General features: G+C 35.5%; 1 protein-coding gene across 3 annotated transcripts in view; it reads right to left on the reverse strand.

Moving 5' to 3' along the window:
- LOC109045813 (furin-1-like) overlaps window positions 1-12,782 on the reverse strand; it is a 111,698-nt gene that overhangs the window by 54,652 nt on the left and 44,264 nt on the right. The window lies entirely within an intron of this gene.

Consider the following 12,782-nt stretch of genomic DNA (forward strand, 5'->3'; position numbering starts at 1 on the left):
CACAACGTTTAATTCAAAGACTTGTTCACAAGTCTAATTCTGTAATACAAAATTTACATGAAAGCAAATGAGACTCCACTGGAGATCACTGGTGCGTAGCCCAGCTGTGGATCCAGGCATGACCTTAATGATCAAGATGGAAGAAATACTGACAAAAAGAGAAACACAGACAGCTGTGCATGTCCAACAGCCTCAAGTACAACTAACCCTGAACGCGTCAATATCCTGTCAGCCGACTGCACAATCACACATGACAAGATCATCCAGAGGGCCAGAGGCATCAAACCGGCACTGCTGCAAATCGATTTCTCTCTTGGTTTGATGAAAGCTAAATGTCTGAGTGAGCCAGAGTTCATGCGGTCATGCTATAGATTCAGACTACAGAAAGGCAAAGATCTAGCAGACATCAAAACAGCTGTAGAGCAAGACACATGCTCATTTGCAAGACCAGAAACATTGATTTTGCCAACAGGTTTAAAGAAACCTTCATCAGTAAAATAAAAATCAGACCAACCCAAAGGTGAACTACATTTTTAAATGATAAATTCAAAGGTACAAAACACATTTTTCACAAAGCTCAGTGCAACAAAGCCATTGTTTACTCAAAGGGCGGTAACATGTAATAGGAACCCTTGTCAGGAAAGATCGAGAACAAGGGCTCTACATTTATTCTTCCATGACGTTCTCAGCACACAGGCTGGATTACAGCGTGTTGATGCAAACATCTCCACCCAAACAAAGCCAGTGAGGCAATAAGCCATTGACAAAGCGAATATGATAACTCGCGACCCAGTAAATATCACAATAATCATAGAACGCATCAAACACAGAAGGTTAAAAATAAAACCCCCTAAAAAACCCAAAAGACAAAGAGATGACAGACTGAAAGAAGAGATGAAACATTTATTGAACCGCTAGCGAGAGGCCGGCACGTTTGGCGGTTAACAAGAGAACAATAATGACAGAAAATAACACAAGAATCGATCGCAAGGAGAGATAGCAAAAGAGGGATGGGTAATAAGTACATTCAGAGCTCTTGAGAGCTTTGTTGGTCACAAAGGGAAATAGACTGAGGATGGGTATGGGTGTATTGTGTAAGATAAGAGAGGCCTAAAAAGATGAGCATCAATCTCAGACGGGCCTGAATCCAGCGTCTCTAGGGCACAGGGGAGCGCAGATGGAGATATGCTTGCCTTGTCATATCAGACCACCATCAGACAACCATCTCTACTGCCTGGAAACATGTGAGAAGAAAGGCATGCAGAGGAGAAAAAAAAACCCTTATATCTACACTAAAACTTACAATCCACATCTGAAAATGATATCAGTGTTGGTTAAACAGTTGGCATGCCTTTGCAAGATCTGTTCCTTATGTCTGGAAGCAACCTACACATGCCTGCTCTACTCTTCAGACCAGACTACACCAGAATAAATATTTGTAATTATTAACTTTAATTACCAAAAACACAAGTTTGGCGTGTCCCACAGTTTGCATGCAACCCTTTTAAAGGCATGATTTTCTTTCTTAAGAGACGTAACACAAATTGGCTACAGATTGGTGTCCCGTTTCTTTTAAAGCATTAGAGACACATTTATTTGTAGTGAGCACGAACACAAATTATTGAAATAAATTATTCCAACATGAAAATCAGCTAGTTCTGAACACATCAAGCATATGTTTATTACAATAACCAGTTATTGTAAGAAAAAATAGCTAAATGAAAATGGAGAAAAAAAAAGAAAAATAAAGTCGATGATAGTTATTCCATTCCATTATTCCAACAGAAAGCTTCATTTAAGAGAAATCTAGTTAAAAGCTTTAACTTGTAACATTTAATTTAGGATTTATTTTTTATTTTTTAATAAAATAAAATACAATCAGATTTTTTTTATTATAGACTTCAAGGATTTAATTCATGATTAATTGTCTTTTTTTTTTTTTATAAAATAAATTTTTTTTTTTATAAAATAAAATTAAACAGCAAGATAAAATAAAATAAGAAAAAAAAGTCAAGTTAAGAAAAATAAAACAAAATATGGGAAAGATAAAGAAAAACTAGAACACAATTAAATAAGAATTAAATAATTGTTAAATTAAATAAAAATTAAAAGCTAAAATAAGATTAAAATAAGATAAATGTTTTATTCAGACATGCTCCTTGTTTTCAGAACTGCTTATGAGAAACAGGAATGAGATCTTGCAACTATGAACAAAGACTACCACCTGTAATCAAAGAATGTTGTAAATCTTGTATTCAAGATATTTACCTGAGGATTAGCCAAGATGCTGAGGTAAGGCTAGCATCCAATAACCACATAATAATGGCATTACTTGACATAAGAATCTGACCTCAGTGTCTGACCCATCACTTAAGGGTCGGACTAGATGACACAGATCCAATTTGTGTGGGAAACTGCTGGTCAGTGCTATTATCTAAAATTAGCCTCCGCCACGCATCGCCTTGCAACTACCATTAACGTTCCTTGATATCTTCTCTTTAATGGAAGCAAACACACGCTCACCAGTTGAAACTTTAACTAGTAGGTAAAATAATAAAAAGGAAACAGTAAGTTGTAGATAAGCCAGAGCTGATGGAGGAAACACAGATGCTTACTGTGGTAAATGTGCTAGCTCTGGGAAGGCTAAAATTGTGATCATTTCAAGAGCAATTACAAATCAAGGGAACAATCCATCTGACTCATTGAGCAAATGGAGCAATTAGTCTCTGCAATTGAAATTAGTCTCTATAGATGTGCATCAATGTCATGCATCAGTCCAATTTCTCCATAAAGCATTAATATAATCGTGCTGGCCAATTCACCAGCCGATATCTGGATATTTTTATGTCTGCTTCCAAAATCTACCAACAGCATTGACAAAGGATGAGTAGAAAATGCTAAAAAACAACCCTCTACATTGTGAGTAAATCACTCGCATATGTGACTAAATCTGGTCTAATATTAGCCAATGGCTAATAAATTCTCAGATTTTACACGCCAGTGTGTGAGTTGGAGGCTAAGTATAAGTTAAAATGTATTTTCACTCTCTGAGCGTTTCTGAGTTTCTCTCTCCTTCAAGCGATCTGTCTCAATGGATGCGCAGCGGACCTGTATTTGATGCACCATAAACTCTAGTGTGAAGGCGCACGACTCGCTGTCGCTTTGTCTCACACACACAGAGAGAGAGAGAGAGAGAGAGAGAGAGAGAGAGAGAGAACTGACGTGCTACATGTAAACAAAATTCTCTGTTTACTGTATTTTCCTGTAAAAATAAAGAAGTTCCTCTGAAATTCTTCAGCTTTTAAGAACTGCCGGGTTTCTTCTGGTATTCAGTGGAACTAATGCGCAAACGGCAATCTCATTGGCTGGCGCTCACCTATTATCGTCTCTCTGTTTTGATTTCAGCAAATCAGTTCGAGCGAATGCACACAACCTGTTTAATATTCATGAATCCAGTAGCTCATTAATCTTTGGTGCGTTTTATATTGTTATTATTAGTAGAATTCGTATAATTATTATCTTATCGGTATTTTTGTTAGGTCTCTCAAATTTTTTCCCCATTTTTTTTTTTTTTACAGAAACACTGAATGACCAAAAAAGCACCAGCACCAGTCCAGTTAAAATGACTAATATGCATTCATACATGGTTATCAAGTTTTAATTCTAATTACTAAAGTTCTAATATTAAATAATACTTGATTATCATATTATAATGCTTGACAGACTGATGTTAAGAGTGTACTTTCAGTTATTTAAAAAACTATGCCATTTTACAAACATGTATATATATATATAATATATATATATATATATATATATATATATATATATATATATATATATATATATATATATATATATATATATATATTATATATATATATATTTTTTTTATATTTTATAAGAACAGTGTTTCTGCAGGTTTTATGAAGGTAAATTGACTTGAAGCAAAATGACATAAGTAAGATTATGACTAAAACATCAATCTTAAGTAAATGCATCTTGTTTTAAGGATGTGTATATATTTGGATTGTAAAACAAGACAAAAATACTAAGGAAGATATTTATTTGCAGTGCATGTAACATTTAAGGCCATCAATTTATGAATGTAAGACATTCAGCACTGATTTAAGTTGTTTTTAAAGCCTTAATTTGTGGAAAGGCAAATTATGACTTTTTAAGACCCACAGAATACTGAAAAATATCACACTGTAATATATTCCAGTGACACAGAAACTGTTTGACATTATAAAAACAATCGTAAACACCTAAGAAAGTATGCACAGTAACTCATGGTAGACTTGGTATTAAAGTACAAATCAAGCACCACTTATAAAAAGCTGATTTACACTCATCACATCTTTTTTAATGTTAAGCTGTCAGACCAAACACTGAGTAAAGAATGAAACGTTTAAAGTATTTCTTGACAAGAGCTGTTCCTGCATGTCTATGAGAATCAGCACTGAAAGGGAGCGCTGTGAAAACACAGTTTAATAGCATAGTTTATCTTGTAATGAGCCTGACCTTAAGATACGCCAACAACCACTTACAAACTAAACAAGGACAAGGGCAAGTGTGAGAGCATGACTACGGAAAAGTCTAAAAGGAGTTGTTTCATACCAGTGACATCAACAAAAAATGTTTTACCCCATTTACAGCTTTAGGTTAGAAAAAGTGCTTGTCCGTGTTTATATAAAGTCTTAAGAAACAACCACACCCCACGTCAGCAGTGTTCACTGGAGCTGAAGCCATGGCCCAAAACCACACTGGAAAACAACAGATAGCCTAACTAGCAGCTTCCCTTAATAGCAGAAGGCCAAAAAAAAATTGTGAAAAGCAGCAATGGTAAACCAAAGCATTTAACAAAGGTTGTGCCAATATTATTTTAAATAAGTGTATTTATGATTGATTGATGGATGGATTGAATGATGGATTGATCAAATGCCACATTTATTTTATTAAAAAAATACTTTAAATCAATTCAGTAAACACTGAAATCTAGAGATGCGCTGATTGCAACTAAGAAGCTGATTTACTGCTCAAGAAACATGTATTATTATTATCAATTCTGAAAATCATTGCATGCTTCATATTTGTGGAAACTGAAGCATTTCCCCCCATTTTTCTTTGGTAATTCGAAAGTTTAAAACAAAAGCATTTATTAAAGAAACAAGCACCAAGAAGCCATGGTTTACAGTGAATTTATAACATCTAAGGGGGTATTATGTAGTAGTTTACTGTAGTTCCTCAGAAACGGCTGTGGTTCCAACAAAGTGGTTGCCAAGCAACACACAAATGTAAACTAAGGTGTATGTTTGTAAAGTCATTTACATCAGCTTCGAACTTGGCTCAACCAATTAGAATCAAGGACCGGAAATATCCATTTTATAATAGAATCATAATTATCTTTACTGTCATTTTTTATCAGTCAGCCCATGCTGAATTAAAAGTATTTTATTTTTCTATAAATCTTACTGACCCCAAATCTTTGAACGACAGAGTATTTTCTAATATAAATATAACAAATCCATCTCCAAAACAGCTACATAATTGTAGTCTCATCTTATCGACTTTCTAAACACACTTTCTTTTCCATATCTGCCATTTCTCCTGTTCCTTTATAGGTCTTCATTTCTTATACATCACTCATAATGTTCTCTTTTCTGCTTTCTCTAACTTATTCCGAGTCACTTCGGCTCTGTCTATTCTCAGCCGGGGATTGATGAATCACCACAGCCATCAATCAACATCGCAGCTAGTTCTCGGAGTCCACCAACCTTCCAAACACATTTAGAGGAAATCAGACCGCACAAATAGTCCAACAGTCCCAGCAGATCCCAGCCCAGGTGTACGTGAACATGGTACATTAAGGACATGCTTCTACACTCCAGGTGCACCAAGCATGAGTCGAGCCATGAAGCGTGATACTCCAGTGAAGAGCATCTCCACACATCGTCATAAGATTATCATCATTATTCTTTCTGCTGAGGTCATCTGCAAGTTTATTCAGATTTATGAAGACGGCCAAAAGACGAGGTTCCAGCTGCACGGTACCTTCCCTAGAGACGGACCAAGAAGAAAACTCTCACGGCTGCCAAAAGAAAAAATTATAATGTTTAAACCTGTGAAGGAACCGTTTGGGGGAAGATGTGGGTTGCTTCTTGCCTGGGTGTTGAGCGGAGTTTATGGAGTGCACTGGTGCATAAAAGGCTAGTAAGAGCAACTTTTTGGAAATGAGTCCATGATCTGTTTTGAATGTTGTTCCCACAGTGGATATTTTAAGACTACTGGGCAATTTAGAAGAACTTAAGGTTCTAAAAGTTCAATAAGAGGTGAAGCAATCAATGAATATGGCTCCACTAAAAGCAAGGCATTTCAACTTTTGGAAACCAATCTGTGCATGCAGGTTTTCACATTAGTAGCAGGTTAATCAATTATGCCTGCAAAACAAACTCGAGCATTCCAAACATAACAGGTCTTCTTCAGCTCATGCATTATTAAAGAGAGATTTGGGGAAAAAATGTCCTATGGGCAGAGGTGGGGGGTAGAGAGGGCATTGACAGAGGATGAGGAGCGAAAAAAAGAAATATTCATACCTGGCTACCCATGGTTACTATAGAAACAGCACATGGTAGGCAATGAATTTGACATCTTAAGTTTAGTAACTGCAAAAACAGACAGACCAATAACCTTTACAGAGAAAAAATATCCATGTTGCACTGTCAAGTGAGTTGACATCACATTTTCCATGCTTTAGCAGCTGCTTTCATGCCTACTGTGGCACAATATTCAAGATGAGCCGTACTTATTTCATTCAATGATGTTTAAATAAATTGCATGGCATTTCCATTGTGATTTCCCATGGTGAATGCACTCAAAACCACCTATGACATGACTGATTGGTCAGAAAATAAATAAATAAATAAATGTGTTAAGATTGTGACAATGCAATGCAACGTATGGAACAACAAATTAGCACGTACACCAAAGAATTTCCCTGCGTTTAACAATGAGACGCTCGGTTAATGTGCTAACCACAATGCTGCTGATGAAGTTTTGCACAGAAAAGAAAAACACGTGTGAAGGATGAATACTGAAAAGGTTTAATGTCAAAACTGGCCTCATTACGGAACCACATAATGACGCCACTGAAGACGTCAAAGCTACAGTCTCCAACCACTTTACGTCACTGAACTTGGAGTAAATCCATTTCAATTTCTCTTCAATCTCACCTTCATATACAGTATGTTTGTTTAGATACTGTTTATTCTTATGAAAATTATTTCAATTTTGGGTTTGGGTTGACTTCGGTTTAAGACCAAAACAACAGTAGGTGAAATCTAATTGAGAAGAGAGACCTTAATGAAAATGAGACAAAGCTGTGCTGTAGGGCAAAAAAGGATCCTTGTATCTGCAAATTAAAATCTAAACTGTGCTCCTTACTAAACAGAAAAAGAACCAGACAAAATAAATTTCATATTTATTTTCAAGGAATAATTCATCCAGAAATAAAAGCTGTGTGATGATTCACTCACCCTCATGTAGTTTCGAAAACCCATATGACGTTCCCTTTAGTGGAACACCAAAAGCAATAACTTTTGACACTTTTTTTACTTTAGAGACAGAGCAGGATTTTGCTGAAATATATCCAGGCTACTCTTTTCAATAAACTGAAAGTGAAAGGGGACTGGGGCTGTCAATCAACAAATGACAAAAAAGCATTAAAGTGTAATAAACATAGCTCATACAGTGTGCGCACAATATTCAAAGCTTTCTAAAGCCATGGTTTTGTGATTAATAGACCTGAATTTAAAATGCTGTTGTTATTTAAATATATTACTGCATTTTTATAACTTACTATAACTTCCCTCCTAAAGTTTGAAGGAGGAAGATTCATGAAAAAATTGTTCAGTTGATGCAGTTCAAAATGCTGATCTGAATGGCTAGTTCACATATTCGAACTGATCTGATTCTCGATTTCAAATCACTGAACGATTGAGAGGCTGCAATTATCAAGGAATAATTTAAATTCTTGCCTATTCCTCACAAAGTTGCAACTGTATGGCTTCACAATGCTTGGAATGCATTGCATATATTATCTTATTCTTACTCAAATTTATGTTGCTGGCAGCCCCTGTCTTCATTTATTGATATTACAAGAATAGACAGGAAAGAAGGAAACAAAAAATATTGGTTTGAAATAACATGCTAGTGTCTAAACTTTGGTGTGAACTATTCTTTTAAAAGTCACTAAAATTTTGATTACATTTAAATCTCCAGATACAGGACTACACCCATAACAGGAAGTAGCAAGTTTCTTTTGTGGTCTCTGAAAAGTTCCCGTTGAACAGCCAAGAACAGCAAAGCACATATTTATATCTGAAGAAAAGCAAATCATCACAGATTTGCATGCATCACCTGCAATATTAAGAAAGCATTTCAAAAACCCTATCAAATAATGAGAAAGATGGCAAAATTGTTTATGAAAAAAAAAAATGAAACATTGATACTTTCAATCCTGATTGGGGTACTGAAGCTCCCTTTTACGAAATGTTAAGAAAAAAAGAATTGCTTTTAATTAAAATCCCATTAGGCAAACAGGGCCACTGTTCTTTTTTCTTATGAGACGCCAACAATATTAAACCACTAAAAATCTCTCATTAAAGTGCCACAAGTAAAATATAATTTGGAAAGCATTGTTGTCAAGCATTTGCTTGGACTGATTGAAAAACAAACAAAACAAAACACCTTGAATACCACAGAAAACAAGTCAAAAGAGCCCACCTTCAAGTCTGGGCTCTAGATGATTCAGTGAAAAGATTTTTTTTTTTTGCCTGTTGTATTGTTGGCCATCATGAAAATCATGAGACCAATCGCTAGACAGAAAAGCAATTTCACACCTTTCCTTAATCTGGCCAATATTAACTTGGTTAGTTCTAACTTCAAATCTAATTTGTCTTGATTTGAGAAAACAAGCACTTTGTAAATTTGTTGTAATGGAAGTGGCCATATATTGCCATTCATAAAAATTTATGCACAGACCTTTCCATTTCATGCCACAGCACAGGACAAACTATTTACAAGATAGCGTCTTAAAAATAAACGGCGTCTGCAGTAACTTCTGAGGCATTAAAAATGTTTGGCCTCTATAAACTGAGCCTCCATTTTAGGTTTGGTCAAAAGAGTCTCACATAACGCTTCCTCACTGTCAGCGAGACTTTTAGGGGAGCGCTGTTAAAAACGCCCATGCAGGGAAACTCTAGGGGTACTGGGATGCTATCTGTCAGAGCATGGGCAATATTAATCTTGGTAAGAACACCGTAGGTTCCTGTGAGGGTGACAGAATGGAGTGGCAAAGTCAGAAACTAAATTGTTTTTCAAAGCTCCAGATAAGCACCTTTTCCGAAAGTTACTACGGTCGATGGAAAAACACAAATGGAGCGCACAGGAGCAGTGGAAAGTTAATCTTTATTTTCAGAGGAGCCAGAGAAGCTGGTGCAGATGGATCGCGGGCCGCACCATTAACCAGCGCCGTGTGTCAGCAAGTCAACAAGCTGCAGTATGAGCCACTGCTGACCTCCAGGCTTAAACTCTGTAGGGAAAAAGAAAAAGAAAAAAAAAAACCTGTCCCCAAAGCGGCACCACCCTGCTCTGGTGGAGAAGAGAGTTTAACGTCTTTCTGAAAGAGCTGCGAAACAAACATACTCTTGCCCTCTGAAAGTTCCTTTAATTTTCCATGCTCAGAAGAACCAATGCTGCATCTCTGCACCATTACAGTCTCGCAGACAGCATTCAATTAGTTTATCTAAACCTACCAAAATGCAAAAACATTATCTGAGGTTTTGGAGGGTCTTTTTAAATTGCAGTCTGCTGCATATATAAGTAAATGCACACATGGTTCTCATTTGCGTCGGAGGAGGCCGAAAGAATGCCTGAAGTATGGACTTTCAAAGAGATTTCAACATAAGCTCTGAACATAAAATCAAAGCGAGAAGCAGGACCAGGTTACGCAAGCAAAGTCATACATTTATCACATCGTCCCATTAGAACCAGCTTGACTTGCCCTGTAATACAAATTGTCTTTTGTCTCCCAAAACCAAAACATTAGATAGTCAAATGTTGATTAAAAGAATGTCGAAAGCAACTGCACTTGTGGAAAACAAAAAGAGCATAATATCTTTTATTTTTAATTTTTTTAAAAGAGGACCAGGTTGCCCAAGAGACTTCTCGGCTGATATATCTGGAATGGGATTGTGTGAAAGGCCGGGTCAAAGGTGAATTAATTTGCACAGAAATAAAGATTTGGTTTTCCCTTCTGGGCTCTGGCCCAATTACAGGAAGACGGGAGAATATGATTGCTCAGGTGTTCAAAGGGGGAACACATCATTTAATCTCAGACATCTATGGCCGAGTAACATCAAAAGACATGTGAAAGAGTAGCCTGAAATAAACCGCAAAGTCTGTTTAGAGACTGTACTTGAGCTATGAGACTGAAGACAGTCCATCACAGATAAAGTGCAAACAGTTACATAACTGCAAGTAGCAGTAAACCACTAAATTAATACTTTCATGACATTATCCACATTCTCATTTTGGGGGGGGGGGGGGGGGGGGGGGGCACACAGAAATACTTATGTATTTTTTTTACATTTTTAAGACATTTTATATACCAGTCAAAAGCTTGGAGTTGGTAAGACAAACAAAAGAACTCTCTTATTCTAATCAAGGCTGCATTTACTTAATCAAAACTACAGTAAAAACAGTAATATTGTGAAATATTGTTACAATTTCAAATAACTGTTTTATATTTAAATATATTTTAGATTTTATCTATCCCTGTGAAGCAAAGCTGAATTTACAGCAGCCATTAATCTAGTCTTTAATGTTACCTGATACCTCATAAATAAAAAAACAAGGTATATTCCATTAATTTATGAATTTTAAACTATTGCGCTGCTTAATAGTTTTGTGGAAACCACAATTTAAGCATTCTTATATGAACAGATTTCTTTGAAACTTTTGTAACATTATAAATGTCTTTACTGCCACTTTTGATAAATGTAGTGGTTCCCTTTGCTGAAGCATTATTTTCCGTCTTATTAAAAAAAAAAAAAAAAAAAAAAACTGATCCCAAACTTTTCAGCTTTATATTGTAGCCCAAATCTGCAACTCTATTCCAAAACCTAGTCAGTTGACAGTGGCCCTCCAGGAACAGGTCTGGACACCCCTGACCTAGACAGTACATTAAGGCATTAAAGGTTTGCTTTCATCACAAAGTCTGTTAAATGCTACCTTCTGAGAAACCAAATTGTAGTGTTTGAAAAGAAATACAATTATGTCCGAAATTGCAGAGGGCAATCCCAGAATGCATTGCAGCATGGCTACAACATGACTGACATGGGTTTTCTTCATTTTGAGATACTACCTATGAAGAACATTTCAAATCAGTCACACCAATTCAGTTTGGATGCTGCCTTGGAAGGTGGCCTATGTAGAAAGCACACTGGAGTTTGGAACAGGGCTTACTTTTATCTCTATGACTGGCAGCTTTGGAAAAACATGAAGAAAAGACAGATTTCCCCCTTGTAAAAACACATTACTGTATCCTCTGAGCCGTGAGCCAGCTGAAAGATCCTGGGATCAATATATTCCCTACAAAAGACTAAACTTGGTATACGCCAATAAATGTCAGGGGGTTTCTTTATGGATATCAAAATCAGTAATTGATTTAGGATGCCATAGTGACATCTAAAGCTTACATACCCACATCCAACTGAAATGTGGGACAGAGGATACAGCATGGCTGGAGAGCATTAATGCGATGCAGTTCTAGTGAAGAAACATGAAAGGGAGGGAAAAAAGGCAAAGCTACGGTTGAAGTATGATAACTTGTGCTTTGGGACGGCTGGGTACCTATAAATGATCCATTTAAAATCACTGGCATGGGACAATATAATAACCCCAGTTTCCAAATTTTAGATTTTATAGTTTTTCTGATTCTGTCGGTCACGGTTTAGTCTTACCATGTTATTGTAATTTGTTAATGTGACCGTAATTCAGAATGCCTGCAAAGTGCATACATCCCCCTTTCTGAAAAATACAAGTTACCCTTTCATATCCCATACTAAACATGACAAATTACAGTAAAGATTAGTGCCATGCTCTTTTGGCATTTAAAACAGCACTTATGGAAAATGCTGATGTGACACTGACTATATCTGTTTTTTATGCTTGTTACATATAAAAGTGGGAAGGTTTTTGTCATAGATTTAAAAAGTGTCAGAACATGAGCAGATATTAAAATTCTTACAGATACTGATAATTACTTCCATGTTACAGTCAATAGCTAATGAATGGCCAATATTAAAAATATTCTTTAAATTTAGATTTTTCTAAAAACATAAAAACTAAATTTGTCAACATTATAGTCCTTAAATTAATTCAAAATCATAATATACAGCATGAAATGTATATCAATATATAGAGTTAGATAACAGCAAAAGTACTTATCTAAAAAAAAACTGGCAATGTCAATAGATTCTGATTTATGTGGTTATTTTATTTATGTAATGTTGTTTATTAGTTTATTTGATTTAATGTAAAATATTTTGAATAAATGTTTACAAATTTTACAAAAATATACGTGTAATTATATACCTGTGTTTAAATATTAAATATATATATAATATACTCTATATATATATATATATATATATATATATATATATGTATATGTGTGTATATATATGTATGTATGTGTATATATATGTATATGTGTATGT

The sequence above is a fragment of the Cyprinus carpio genome, chromosome B7, assembly GCF_018340385.1.
Source record: "Cyprinus carpio isolate SPL01 chromosome B7, ASM1834038v1, whole genome shotgun sequence".
Lineage (NCBI taxonomy): Eukaryota > Metazoa > Chordata > Actinopteri > Cypriniformes > Cyprinidae > Cyprinus > Cyprinus carpio.